Source organism: Choloepus didactylus, chromosome 10 (genome assembly GCF_015220235.1).
Source record: "Choloepus didactylus isolate mChoDid1 chromosome 10, mChoDid1.pri, whole genome shotgun sequence".
NCBI lineage: Eukaryota > Metazoa > Chordata > Mammalia > Pilosa > Megalonychidae > Choloepus > Choloepus didactylus.
In genome coordinates, this window is record NC_051316.1 from 66,221,950 (window position 1) to 66,234,438 (window position 12,489).

The 12,489-nt window shown below is 37.8% G+C and overlaps 1 protein-coding gene and 1 pseudogene across 1 annotated transcript in view; one reads left to right on the forward strand and one right to left on the reverse strand.

Moving 5' to 3' along the window:
* Positions 1–12,489, forward strand: part of SH3GL2 (SH3 domain containing GRB2 like 2, endophilin A1) — a 263,888-nt gene that overhangs the window by 53,363 nt on the left and 198,036 nt on the right. The gene's annotated exons all lie outside the window — the stretch shown is intronic.
* The window catches only part of LOC119505065, a 46,328-nt pseudogene that overhangs the window by 32,112 nt on the left and 1,727 nt on the right, over positions 1–12,489 (reverse strand).

Below are 12,489 nucleotides of genomic sequence, written 5' to 3' on the forward strand. Positions count from 1 at the left end.
GAGCAACTTGTGAGGTGGTGGTATTCTTCAGTGGTTTGGGAAGTACTCAGGGAGAAAGAGGAGCATGGTTTTGGTGAGGGAGAGATAATTTTAGATTTGAATTTGTTAAGTTGGAGGTGTCTGAAAGATGGAGATGCCAGGAAGGCCATTTATCTCCAAAAGATTTGGGAGTTACTGTGTTTGAAGCTCACCAATAATTGCCAGAGTTGCCCTGTTTCGAGATGTTGGCAAAGCTTCAGTTGATTGGTTTGAAAATAAATAAGACCAAATGAGCCCATCATCTCCCTTGCTGTTTTTTTCACACATCACACATGTAAATTCCGATCGTGTCATTTTAACTCATTTTAATGCTTATAGACAACTTTGTAATATGGTTTTACTGTTATTTGCACAGTCAACAATCTGTGGATGCATAAGTTGTTGCTATTTTTTCTTTATTGTAAATAATTTTCCAGTGACTTTTTATGTATAAATCCCTTTCTATAATCAGGATTATTTATTTGGAGGTAGATTAGAACTAGAATTACTGGATTTAAGTATACATTGCAAAATTACTTTCTAGAGACAAGGGAGCTAATTTTTGTCTGCAAATGTGTGTGAGACTTACCTCTTAATCATCCAGTGAGTTGAATGTCATCCTGATGATCTTTGTGTCACCATTATTCACTTCCTACTTTTTGTAGCATATCCTGTGATCACAGTCAACTGATGCCTTTAATACTATGTCTTTATTTCATTATGCTCAATGGCTCATTCATGCAGAATATTGCCAAGGGAGTTTTACAAATCTCATAAGATGCGGGAGATCATGATCATTATTCTTTAACTCTCTACAAAATATTGATGCTGGGATGATATTTGAAGATCAAGATACCAAAGATTGGCTAATGGTGGTGGAGACACCTGGAACTCACTCTAAGAAGCATGTTCTTTATTATGCCTTTTGGATAATTCAGGACAAAAACAAATTTTACTTTAAATTACCTGATTATTTTGGGCCAAAGCAGGATGAATTTTTGACTGGAATTATGCCAATAATTGCCCAGTTTTCTACTTTGTCCAGTAAAAAATTTTCTCTACAACCTTCAATTTCTATAATTTTTCCACCTCAGTTTTCTACAGATAATGCCTCTATTTTGTGTAATTTTCTTTAGGGTTCTAATTCCTGCCTCCAGAGCCATGGGATCGGGCTTCTTTGGATTGTTCACACGTGTAACTTTTGAGAAAAGTGGTATCAGGCTGTTTCTCAATTTGTAATTTTGCAATTTTCTGCATTCATAAAATGACTGATCTTTTCCTTGTGACCTTAATGAATATGCATTATGAGTTTTCATTATTTATTAATTATTTTATTAGCCTGGTTATTCTCCAAAGTGACACATTAAAAAAAAAAGTTTGTCCATCCATCTGCTTCTCATATCCCCCTAAGGAATCATCAGCTAAAAGAATTTAATATGCAAATAAACCATCAGCCAGGTCAGAATGGCCAGGTCATTTGTCAGTGATCTGCCAGCAGTTGGGTTGTAATTTCAGTAGCATTCTTAAGTGGTGGGGAGATCTTAAGAAGTAGCATGATTTGGAATACTCCCATGTTACAGGGACACTTGGAATTGGGTGCCCAGGCCACTTGTGACTCAAGTCTTCTGTTTCCAGATTCAGCTTCTGCCTGTGGGATGCCTATGTTTCATCATAGGTGTCCTCAACTTTATTGCCATCATCTGTCTTTTTAACCTTCTACAAAGACAAAGTAAAACAAACCAAGTGAATGTGAAAGAAAATTAACTGGGATCAAACAGTACCTGTGGTTTTCTAGTGCAGACCTAGGCCTGTGTTATCCCCTGAGAAAGTGGGTTGGTAGGCTCCCTGTGTCCTGAATTTTGATATGAGGAAGGCAAGAGAAAGCGATCTTTGGTAAAGAATCCTGGGCCTGGTTTACTGGTCACTCATTTGACAGGGTTTGTGCCTGGAACATGAAAACGAAGACTTAAAACTATGACATCTTTCCTGTGGTGTTTTGAGAATAAAATTACGCCTGCTATTTTCTTAGTTCTTCCCTTTCTCTTGAGTGTTTTCCTTAACCATTCTCCTTAAGCTTCTTGTTTGGAAGTGTGAAATAAAGCATTGCTTCTGTTCTTCCCCTTTTCCCTTCCATCTCAGTGGGCCCCTTAGTGCTAATGGTGAGGAATAGGAGGTACTGTTTCTTCTTCAGACCCCAAGCTGTGTCTGAATGTCCCCCAAACCAGAAGCCATGTCCTGTCAGTGTCAGGTAGTGTTTGAGATGCTTGTGAGAATCTAGGTGGAGAGAGCCAGTGAGTAGAGCAGTGGGAAATAGGGACTTAGGATGGTCCTCAGCATGGGGTTGTTTGTTGTTTCTTTGTGAGAGGTTATACAGACTCAGTTGTAATATTTCATAGATGATGTTGTGTCCTTCTCAGGTCATCATACCTGGAGGCACATGCTGTCCATTGGTGATGTTACTTACAGTCAGTACTCAGGTATTTGTCTAATTTATTGACTGTGTAATTACTGTTTTATTTTTCCTCCCTTGCAACTAATAAGCAGTTTATGGAGCTGCTCTTTAAGTCCATTTAAAATATTCTGCTTCTCATCAAAATAAATGCTAGGTTTAACATCCCTTGATAATTCTTACTAGATCCACCCTTTACTGTGATGGATACAAAATCATGATTTTCCAACTCAATATTCCTTCCATATTTATCAGTTGGCCTTTACAGTTCTCCTGTAAGCAAGAGCCCTCCCTTCATTCCCATTTATTTATTTTTGATATGGACTCATACCCAAAATTCCTATTTTCCCAGTGGTTTAGAATTCATTATTGTACTCAGTTATTTTGGTGTTCATATTGTCCCAGAGTTGGCCAATGGGAGTCCCTTCAAATTGGCTCTTATGTCCATGTGGCATATCCCCATCATTTTATTGTAAAGAACTTTCTTACCTCTGGCATCTAGGCTCATCTTGAAACCACTTTACCTCACCCCTGGAATTGGCTGTTTCTTTGAGGATCTCAGGTTCCTTTAGTGAGGAAAGAGCACAGCACCCCAACATTCATCTTTTCAGTGATCTTCTCTGCCAGTTTCTTGGTTGATGAATTTTGGACCAAATAGAAATCTTAGGATACTGTGGAAGATCACATTTTATTTGCAATGGGTAAATGAAGAATATTTATTCAGAGTAGGTTTGAGATGAAAAGTGTTCTTATATGTAATGTGTTTGCAAGTCTTGGCTAGAGATAGCCTGAGAGATTGTGTCCTTTTTCTCTCTGGCCATATGTTTTAAGGAGGGGGCTGGCCATATGTTTTAAGTGTGGATAGTCTAGCATTCTCTCAGGCTTGCATGTTTTCTTAATTTAAATTTTTTATTAGAGAAGTTGTAGGTTTACAGAAAAACTATGCAGAAAGCACAGAGTTCCCATATACCCCTATTATAAACACTTTGCATTTGTTACAGTTGATGAAACAATATTATAATTATATTATATTATATTAACTATAGTCCATGGTTTATATTATGGTTCACTGTGTTATACAGTTCTTTGGATTTTAAAACTTTTATTTTAGTAACATATAAACAACCAGAAGTTTCCCCCCTTTACACATTCAAATATATAATTCAGTGGCATTAATTACACTTAAATTTTGTGCTACCATCACCACCATCCATACCAAAACTTCTACATCACTCCAGACAGAAACTCTGTACCAATTAAGCATTAACTGCCCATTCCCTACCCTTACCTCTGGCCTTGGCAACCTGTTTTCCAGTTTCTGACGATGAATTTGCTTGTTCTAATTATTTCATATCAGTGAGATCATAGAATATTTTGTCCTTTTGTGTCTGGCTTATTTCACGAAACATATGGTGTCTTCAAGGCTCATCCCTGTTGTTACGTGTATGTTGTTGCATGAATTCCTGTTTATTGCTGAATAAAAAGCCACTCTATGCATATACCACATTTTGTTTATCCATTCTTCTGTTGATGGACACTTGAGTTGCTTCTGTCTTTTGGCAGTTGTGAATAATGACGCTATGAACATCAGTATGCAAATGTCTGAGTCCCTGCTTTTGTTTCTTTCAGGTATAAATCTAGAAGAGGTATTGCTAGGCCATATGGTAATTCTACTCTTAAATTTCTGATGAAGCACCAAACTTTTCCACAGAGCCTGCACCAATTTACATTCCCACCAACAATGAACAGGTGTTCTTCTCCAGCACTTATTTTCTTTTTTTGTTGTTTTTTTTTTTTAATAACCATTCTAGTGGATGTGAAATGGTATCATTCTGATTTTGATTTGCATTTCCCTAATGGCTAATCATATTGAGCATCTTGTCATATGCTTGTTGGACAATTGTATATCTACTTGATAGAAGAACTGTCTATTCAAGCCTTAGGCCATTTTACTGGGTTGTTTATCTTTTTGTTGCTGAGTTGTAGGATTTCTTTATATGTCTATATAGTAAACCCTTATTGGATATGTGGCTCCCAGATATTTTTTTCTCTTTCTGTAGGTTGTAAAATCCTTTGCATAAAAATTTTGAATTTTGATAAAGTCCATTTATCTATTTTTTCTTTTGTTGCTTGTGCTTTGGGGGTAAAATCTAAGAAACTATTGCCTAACACAAGGTCCTGAAGATGCTTCCTTATGTTTTCTTCTAGGAGTTTTATAGTTTGGTTCTTATATTTAGGTCTTTGATCCATTTTTTGACTAATTTTTGCATATGGTGTGAGGTAGGCATCCACCATCATTTTTTGCCTGTGGATAGCCAATTTTCCCAGCACCATTTGTTGAAGAGACTATGCTTTTGCAATTGAGTGGACTTGGCACTCTTGTAAAAAATCAATAGGCCTTACATGTGAGGGTTTATTTCTGAATTCTTTATTCTATTATATTGGTCTATATGTCTGTCCTTCTACCAGTACCATGCTGTTTTGACCACTGTAGCTTTGTTATAAAATTCAGAATCAGGAAGTGTGAGTCCTCCAGCTTTGTTCTTCTTTTTCAAGTTGGTTTTGTCTGTTCAGGTCCAGTTATCCTTCAATATAAATGTGAAGATTGGCTTTTACATTTCTGCCTAGAAGGCTGTTGGAATTTTGTTTGGGATTGCATTGAAACTGCAGATCACTTTGGGTTTGACATCTTAACAAAACTTAGTAGTTCTTTCCATAAACGTGGAATGTCCTTCCATTTGTTTAGGCCGTCTTTGATTTCTTTTAGCAGTATTTTGTAGCTATTTGTGTACGAGTCCTTTACATGCAAGGTTAAATTCATTCCTAGATATTTGATTATTTTAGTTACTATTGTAAATGAAATTGTTTTCTTGATTTCTCTTCAGATTGTTCATTACCAGTATGTAGAAACACTACTGATTTTCACATTTTGATCTTGTACCCCACCATTTTGCTGAATTCGTTTATTAGCTCTAGTAGATTAGTTGTGGATTTTTCAGGATTTTCTATCTATATGATTATGTCATCTGCAACAGTGAAAGTTTTAATTTTTCCTTTCTAATATGGATGCCTTTAATTTCTTTTTCTTACCTATTTGTTATGGTTAGCCCTTCTAGGACAGTGTTGAAAAACAACGGTGACAGTGGGATCCTTGTCTTGTTCCTGATCCTAGAGGGAAAACTTTCATTCTTTCATCATTGGGTATGATGTTAAGTGTGGGTTTTTCATAAATGCTCTTTATCATGTTAAGGAAGTTTTCTTCTCTTCCCAGTTTTCTAAGTGTTATTATCAAGAAGGTGTGCTGGATTTTGTCATATGCCTTTTTGCATCAATTGCGATGATTATGTGTTTTTCCCCCTTTTTCTATTAATTTGGTGTATTACGTTACTTGATTTTCTTATGTTGAGCCACCGTTGCATACTTGGAATAATTCCCACTTGATCATGGCATGTAATTCTTTTAATGTGCTGTTAGATTTGATTTGTTAGAATTTTGTTGACTTTTGTGTCTATATTCATATAGCATGTTGATCTGTAATTTTCTTTTCTTGTAGTATCTTTATCTGGCTTTGATATTAGGTTGATATTGTCCTAATAGAATGAGTTAGGGAGTGTTCCTTCCTCTTCAGTTTTTTGGAAGAGTTTGAGTGGATTGGTATTAATTAAACCAACATCTTGGAATATTTGATATAATTCCCCTGTGAACCCATCTTGTCCTGGGCTTTTTGGTTGGGAAGTTTTGGATTACTGATTAAACTCTTTGCCTGTTAGTGCTCTGTTGTGATCTTTTATTTCTTCTGTAGGTAATTTGTGTGTTTCTAGGAATTTTTCCATTTTATCTAGGTTATATAATTTGTTGGCATACAGCTGTTCATAATATCCTCTGTGCACATGAGTTTGCCATAGTGGTTACTCTGCTCCCTCCAGAACAGAGCCAAGGACCCACAATGGGACCTCAGATTGGCTCCACTTTGCACCTGGGAGGGGGTGAGAGACGAGGGAGCCAGGAACTACTACTACCATTTTTAAAGCAGTGTTTTCTTGATTTGGCCCTCACCCAATTTTTGCTGTACTTTAAATGTTTTCCAGAGTTTTGAGACAGATGGCTCTGCCAGATTTTGCTAGCTGTTCAAAGATTCTATTGGGAATGTCACCCTAATGCTTCTCACATAGCCATCTTGATTAATCAGAACCTCAAACTTGCATTTTTAGTGTCCTCTTGTCTCATCAAGCCCTGCAGGCTTTCCTTAAATGTTGGATCTTCATGTGTAAAGGTGTAGGAGGACGAGGTGAGAGAGAGGATGTCCTGGCTCTTCCCACAGAAGCAGTCTGCAGATGCTATTTAGTGCACTCTTGTTGTTGATTGGATCCTGGTCTGGGAGCCCCACCTTGTACTCTTGTGTGGAATGGACAGAATCGGTACTGCAGGACTGTGGCAACATGTTTTGTTTGTTTGTTTTTGCTGTAACCCACCTCCCCTCACAACTCTTCCTTCTGGTGGTTTCTGACATTTTCTTACTGTGCTGGTTTGAAACTGTTATGGAACCAGAAGAGCCATGATCTTTTACTCCAGTCTTGTTGGGTGGAACCTTTTGATTGAGTGTTTCCATGGAGATGTGACTCACCCAACTGTGGGTGAGACCTTTGATTAAATTATTTTCTTGGAGATGTGACCCTACCTATTCTGGGTGGGTCTTTATTAGTTCACTGGAGTACTTTAAGAGAGCTCACAGAGAGGAGAAGCTCAGAGAAGCTGAGATAGACATTTTGGAGAGAAGCTAAGATATGTTTGCCCCTGGGAGAAACTAAGAGCCAACACAGACCCAGGTGCTTGGGGATGCAGACAGAAGGATGTATGAAGATGCTAAGGTAAGAGACGAAGCCCAGAGTTTACCCCAGAGAAGTTAAGAGAGGACTCTCGGATGCTTAGAGAGAAACGCCCCCGGAGAACCAAGCAAAGAGCTGAGAGAAGCCTGAAAACTAAGAGAGACAGAAGAGACATTTTGGAGAAAAAGCCATTTTGAAACCAGAACCCAAGGACCAGCAGATGCCAGCCATGTGCCTTCCCAGCTGACAGAGGTGTTCTGGATGCCATCGTCATGTTGATGCCTCACTTTGGACACTTTTATGGCCTTAGAACTGTAAATTTGTAACGTAATAAATACCCTTTATAAAAGCCAATACATTTCTGGTATTTTGCAAAGTGGCAGCTTTAGCAAACAGAACACCTACCAATTTGGAACTATTTTAAAAGTGTTCCTGAATTTTCTGTCTCATGGGATCCTCTCAACAACAGCCTTGTATGGTAATCAGGGGAGAGATTAATTGCATTTTATAGGCAAGGAAACTTAAGTTTAAGAGAATATCTCTCCACAGGGGAAACAGCTAATAAGTGGCACAACCAGGAATTTCCTCTGTGTCTTAATTTGCTGCTTCTTCCCTTTTTTCTATGTAAAGACTGAAGGCAAGTGAACTCTCTAGAAGTGGTTTACGTGGGTGACAGTTAATATTTCTTTCTTTTTAATCAGCTTCCTATCTGAGTTTCAGCTATCCAGGATACAATTTTTCAATGTGAAAGAGAGGCTGAGGTCTCTCTGCTTCCTCATGTGGAATACCTCCAAGGAAGTATGTCCTGAGCCTTGTTCAGAGAAAACTGAATAAAGACATGTCTCATTGCCTTGAGGATGATGAAGCAGAGCACCAAGGCTTTTTTTTTTTTTTTTTTTTTTTGTCCTTTGTTTTGGCCTCCCCCCATCTAATCTCCTGTATCTGAGCTGATAGGCTGTCTTGTGGGGGTGAGAGAGATGTCCTCTTGTTTCTCTGGTTATAGTTCACAGAGGGTGACTCTGGCCATAGGACAAAGCAGATGGAGCCCTGTGGGAGCCCATGTTTGTGTGTCTCAGCAGGTGTGGGTCTGGGATGAGTTCTTAACCTCTATATGGCACCTGTTCCTTTCAGTGCCTCCATATGTCAAGAGAATCTCAACCCCTATGAGCATTTTCAGATTTCTCCAGCCAGAGGCCGACTTGGGAATGGCATGAGTGATGCTGAGGGGACCGTTGTGAGGGCTGGTTGAAGGGATGATCTGCGATCGGAGGAACCCACAGCTGCACCTTCTAGAAGCCTCACTGGGCCCTCAGGCATGGCTTCAGGAAGGCCTTAGTTGGGCTGTTTTCTCATTGTTTTCGTATTTCCTCCTCCAGTCTTGTTTTTGTTATTTTGTTCAAGTCTTCATGCTCATGGACTTTTAAAAAAGCACTAATCTTTTTTGTTTGTTTTAAAGAGGAAAACCATGGTAATCTAGTGCAGTTCCTTCAAGACACATACTGGCTAATTTATTAAGAAATTGAAGGCTGTTAAGTCGGGGTTCATAGGGAATCTATGGATCCCCTGAAATTAAGTTACATGTGTGTGCTTAAATGTGTTTTTCTAAGGAGAGACTTCCATCGCATACAGCAGATTCTCAAAGGCATTTGATGGCCTTCCTCCAAAGTGCGGCCTCCAATACATTCCTACCTTCTGCTTGAGGACTGGCTTTACTTACTATATACCCTCATCAGTTTCTGAGCCATTTCATTTGTCAAAGAGTCAAGGAAGAGGAGGCCTTGAAAATATCCTCTTACGACAACATTTGAGGATGGCCCTCCCTCTTGTCCCATCCCCAGTCTGGTTCCCTGAGCTGGGGTATGTGGCTGGATGATGGATTCTTCAGCCTTGACATTGTGTCTAGCCCTGGATTACATTCTGTGTGTACCTTATCTCACTTAATTCTTATATTTATCTTGTAAAGTAGGTGGTCAAGATAAGATGACATTGTAAGCTATTAAACAAAAGAACTGGGACTACCCACTTATATCTGCCAGATTCCAAAGCCAGTGTTCTTTCAATATACTAAAGGAACAAAAACACCACCTGTCATTTTTCTTAGCACCCACGATGAGGACATCCTCTTGCCCACTCCCTTTTGTTCATCCAGCAGTGCCGTAAGTCATCCCAAGGCCTAGATAGTGCCTTTCCATGGGAAGCAGAGAACTGTCTCTCTTTTTGGGGATAAAACAGAGCTTCAGAAGGTGCTCGGTCCCAGCCAAGAGCTCTTCTGGAAGTGAAAGTCAGAAACTGTGGCTTTCTTGCCTGCAGAGACTCAGCTGGAGAAAGACAAGTAACAGAAACAAAGTGTTAGCAAGCAGAGCCCATCTGTTATCTGACTTAAAATTAGAAATAATAATTAAAGTAGTCATAGTTACAAGGTGTTTTTAATGTAGTCACATTGGCATGAAAAATATAAACATGAAACTTGGGGATTTTAATTCTGAAAGTGTAATTTGTGTGTAATTCTTTGAATATCATCAATTAACATAAATTACTGTGGCTGTGCTCTGATGACATTTTGAGAAGGTATTTATTATCCTTACTTGCTCCTCCATTCGTCTGTGATAACTGTGTGAACAAGAGATAAAACCCAGGTAAACATCTTGTGCTAGAGATTCCAGATGGCGCTAGCTGAAGACACCTGCATTCAGGGAGGCCCCGTGGCTTTTTTGTGCTTGAGCCATGGGTATTGCTTATTTTTATTGCTGCGGTGGCTCAGTAATACAACAGTGGTTTGGGAAGGTATGGCTTTAGGCTTCCCTCTCCTGTATTTTAATCTCTTTATACCTCAAGTTTCTTACTTTTTTTCTAGCCATTGCACAAGGTGGTTGTGAAGATGAGTGCACAAGAGATTTAAGAGCAGTCAGTTCTCTTGGGTCAAAGGAGTGATGTCTCTTTGTGGTAATATTTTTGCAGCATAAAGCACAGACATAACTGATCATGGAAAAGTTACTTAACTTCCTCTGAGTCTGTTTCCTCTTTTGGACACGATTATATCATTCAAAATAATTGGTTGTATTTTAAGTGAGCCAAAATAGATCAAGTATCTAGCATTGTTATGGGCACATAGGCATTCAAGAAGTATGTAACTCTTTTTCCCTTCAAACTCCATTACCTACCTAAATGCTCTCAGCCTAAGCTAGACCTTTTGATTGGCTGGAAGGAGAAGAGGAACATGAATCTGTTTCTCAAACTCAGTGCCAAACTTAAAAATGCTTCTCTAGTTCTGAAGATGACCAGATAAATTTATTTTGACATTGGCATGCATTTATCTTTATATGTAAGTATACATAAAGCTTGGTCCCACCTAATGAGATGCAGCTGGCCTTGATGACTTCAGATCTTTTGAGTCTGGTTTGAAGATCTCAAGATGAGAAAAGATAGAGTAACAGCAAATGTTTGAAGCAGAAAGCCTCAGCAACTGTCTTGGAGGCTTTCTTTTTCTTTTTTCTTTTTTCTTTTTAATGGATTGCTTTAATTTATTTATTTATTTTTTTTTTTTTTTCCAAAGCCATAACACTTTAATAATTTAAATAGAACCAACTTCAGGTACATACATACACATACATAACATTCAAGCAATTTAATTGAACAATATATTTAAATGCATCAAATTCTTAAAAATCCCCCCAAATTGACTCAAGGCCATAGATATGAAAAGATAAGTATGAAGTACTACAGACCACAGTAAAATAGACAAGGTAATTACTTTGCATTTACTAGTAAGAGAACAGCCTTTGGATACATTAGACCTTTATGAAAAGACTTCTAGAGAATATTAGAACAAAGGGTTGTTTAAAAGGAATACAAATGATCTCAGAGAGATGAATCTACAGCTGACAATTTCTTTGGTCCTCCAATTCCACCTGTTTTTACTTTAAAATATTAAACATGAGTTGAGTGCTTAGAATTCTACCTCTGAATGTCTAAATATCAAGCAGGATAATGATTATACTAGGTTAGGTTAAAAAAGGAATTCAAAATCAACCATCATTATACTTGAGAAACTCCAAGTACAGAAAAACTAGGAAATACCAGAAATCAGGAAGAATTAAAACAAAAAAAAAAAACTCTGCCATCTTATCCCATCATAATGCAAAGTGTCAGAGATAAGACTTATATAGGACAATCAAAATTAAGTCAAGCATTATGTAGTTCTTCTTAAAGTGATGGGATAAATTTGAAGACCATGATGTCAAACAAATATGAAAGTTCTACATGAAATAACTGTGCATGGGGGTGAGGGATTGTTCTGTTTTAATTTGCCCCACACTGCCCCAGTGAAGGAAATTTTATGGTAATTATTGATAAGGCCACAGCTTCCTGGACTAAAATACCTATACCCCTTGTACAGAACTACATTGAAAACAAAACCCACATGGAGCACATGGAAAACTAGCTGAAGGTTTCCTGGTGCATTTTTTCACAGACATCAACAACACAGATATCATTAGCACACTGGACATAGCTCACAAGGTAGTCACAGTTATTTCATTCTTCATTCTCATGTTCGTGGAAGTAATGGTTCTCAGACCCGAAAATGATGCACAATCCCAAAATTTTTTGGAAAAATACTTTATAAGACCAAAAGAAAAAAAGTTTTGAGGCATGTATATGGAACATTCAAAGTAAGTTCCCAGGAAACTTCTAAAAGTAAAACTGTGAGGACTAGTTAATTGCAGTGTCCCTACTAAATCTTATAAAATAATGGCTTTTTTTTAAAGGCAAAGGGTCTACACTTAAAAGGTATGATATTCTCATCAAGGCACAGAGAGTTAAATGTCTAAATCCCTGTATGTTGACATGAGAATAAACTTGTAACCAACTCCAGAAACTAATTTCCTATATTTGAATTTTAAAATAATAGAAGGTAGATATGTGCTTTTTAAACTCATAGTAAAATCCGAAGCACAGCTACCCCATCACTTCCCATTAGTGACTAATGTTATGACTTGATATTTAAAAGTTAAATATGCAAAAAATAGACTGTCACTGTTGGTTTAAACATGACTAAAATGGAACCTATTAGACTTTGAATTTGCGGAGCAATGTTTCACACTGTATATAAATTACAGTACTTTCAGCACTACACCATTTTTGTCTGGGGAGGAGAAAACAGTGTATTGACCATAGTTCTCTCCCATTCCCAGCACT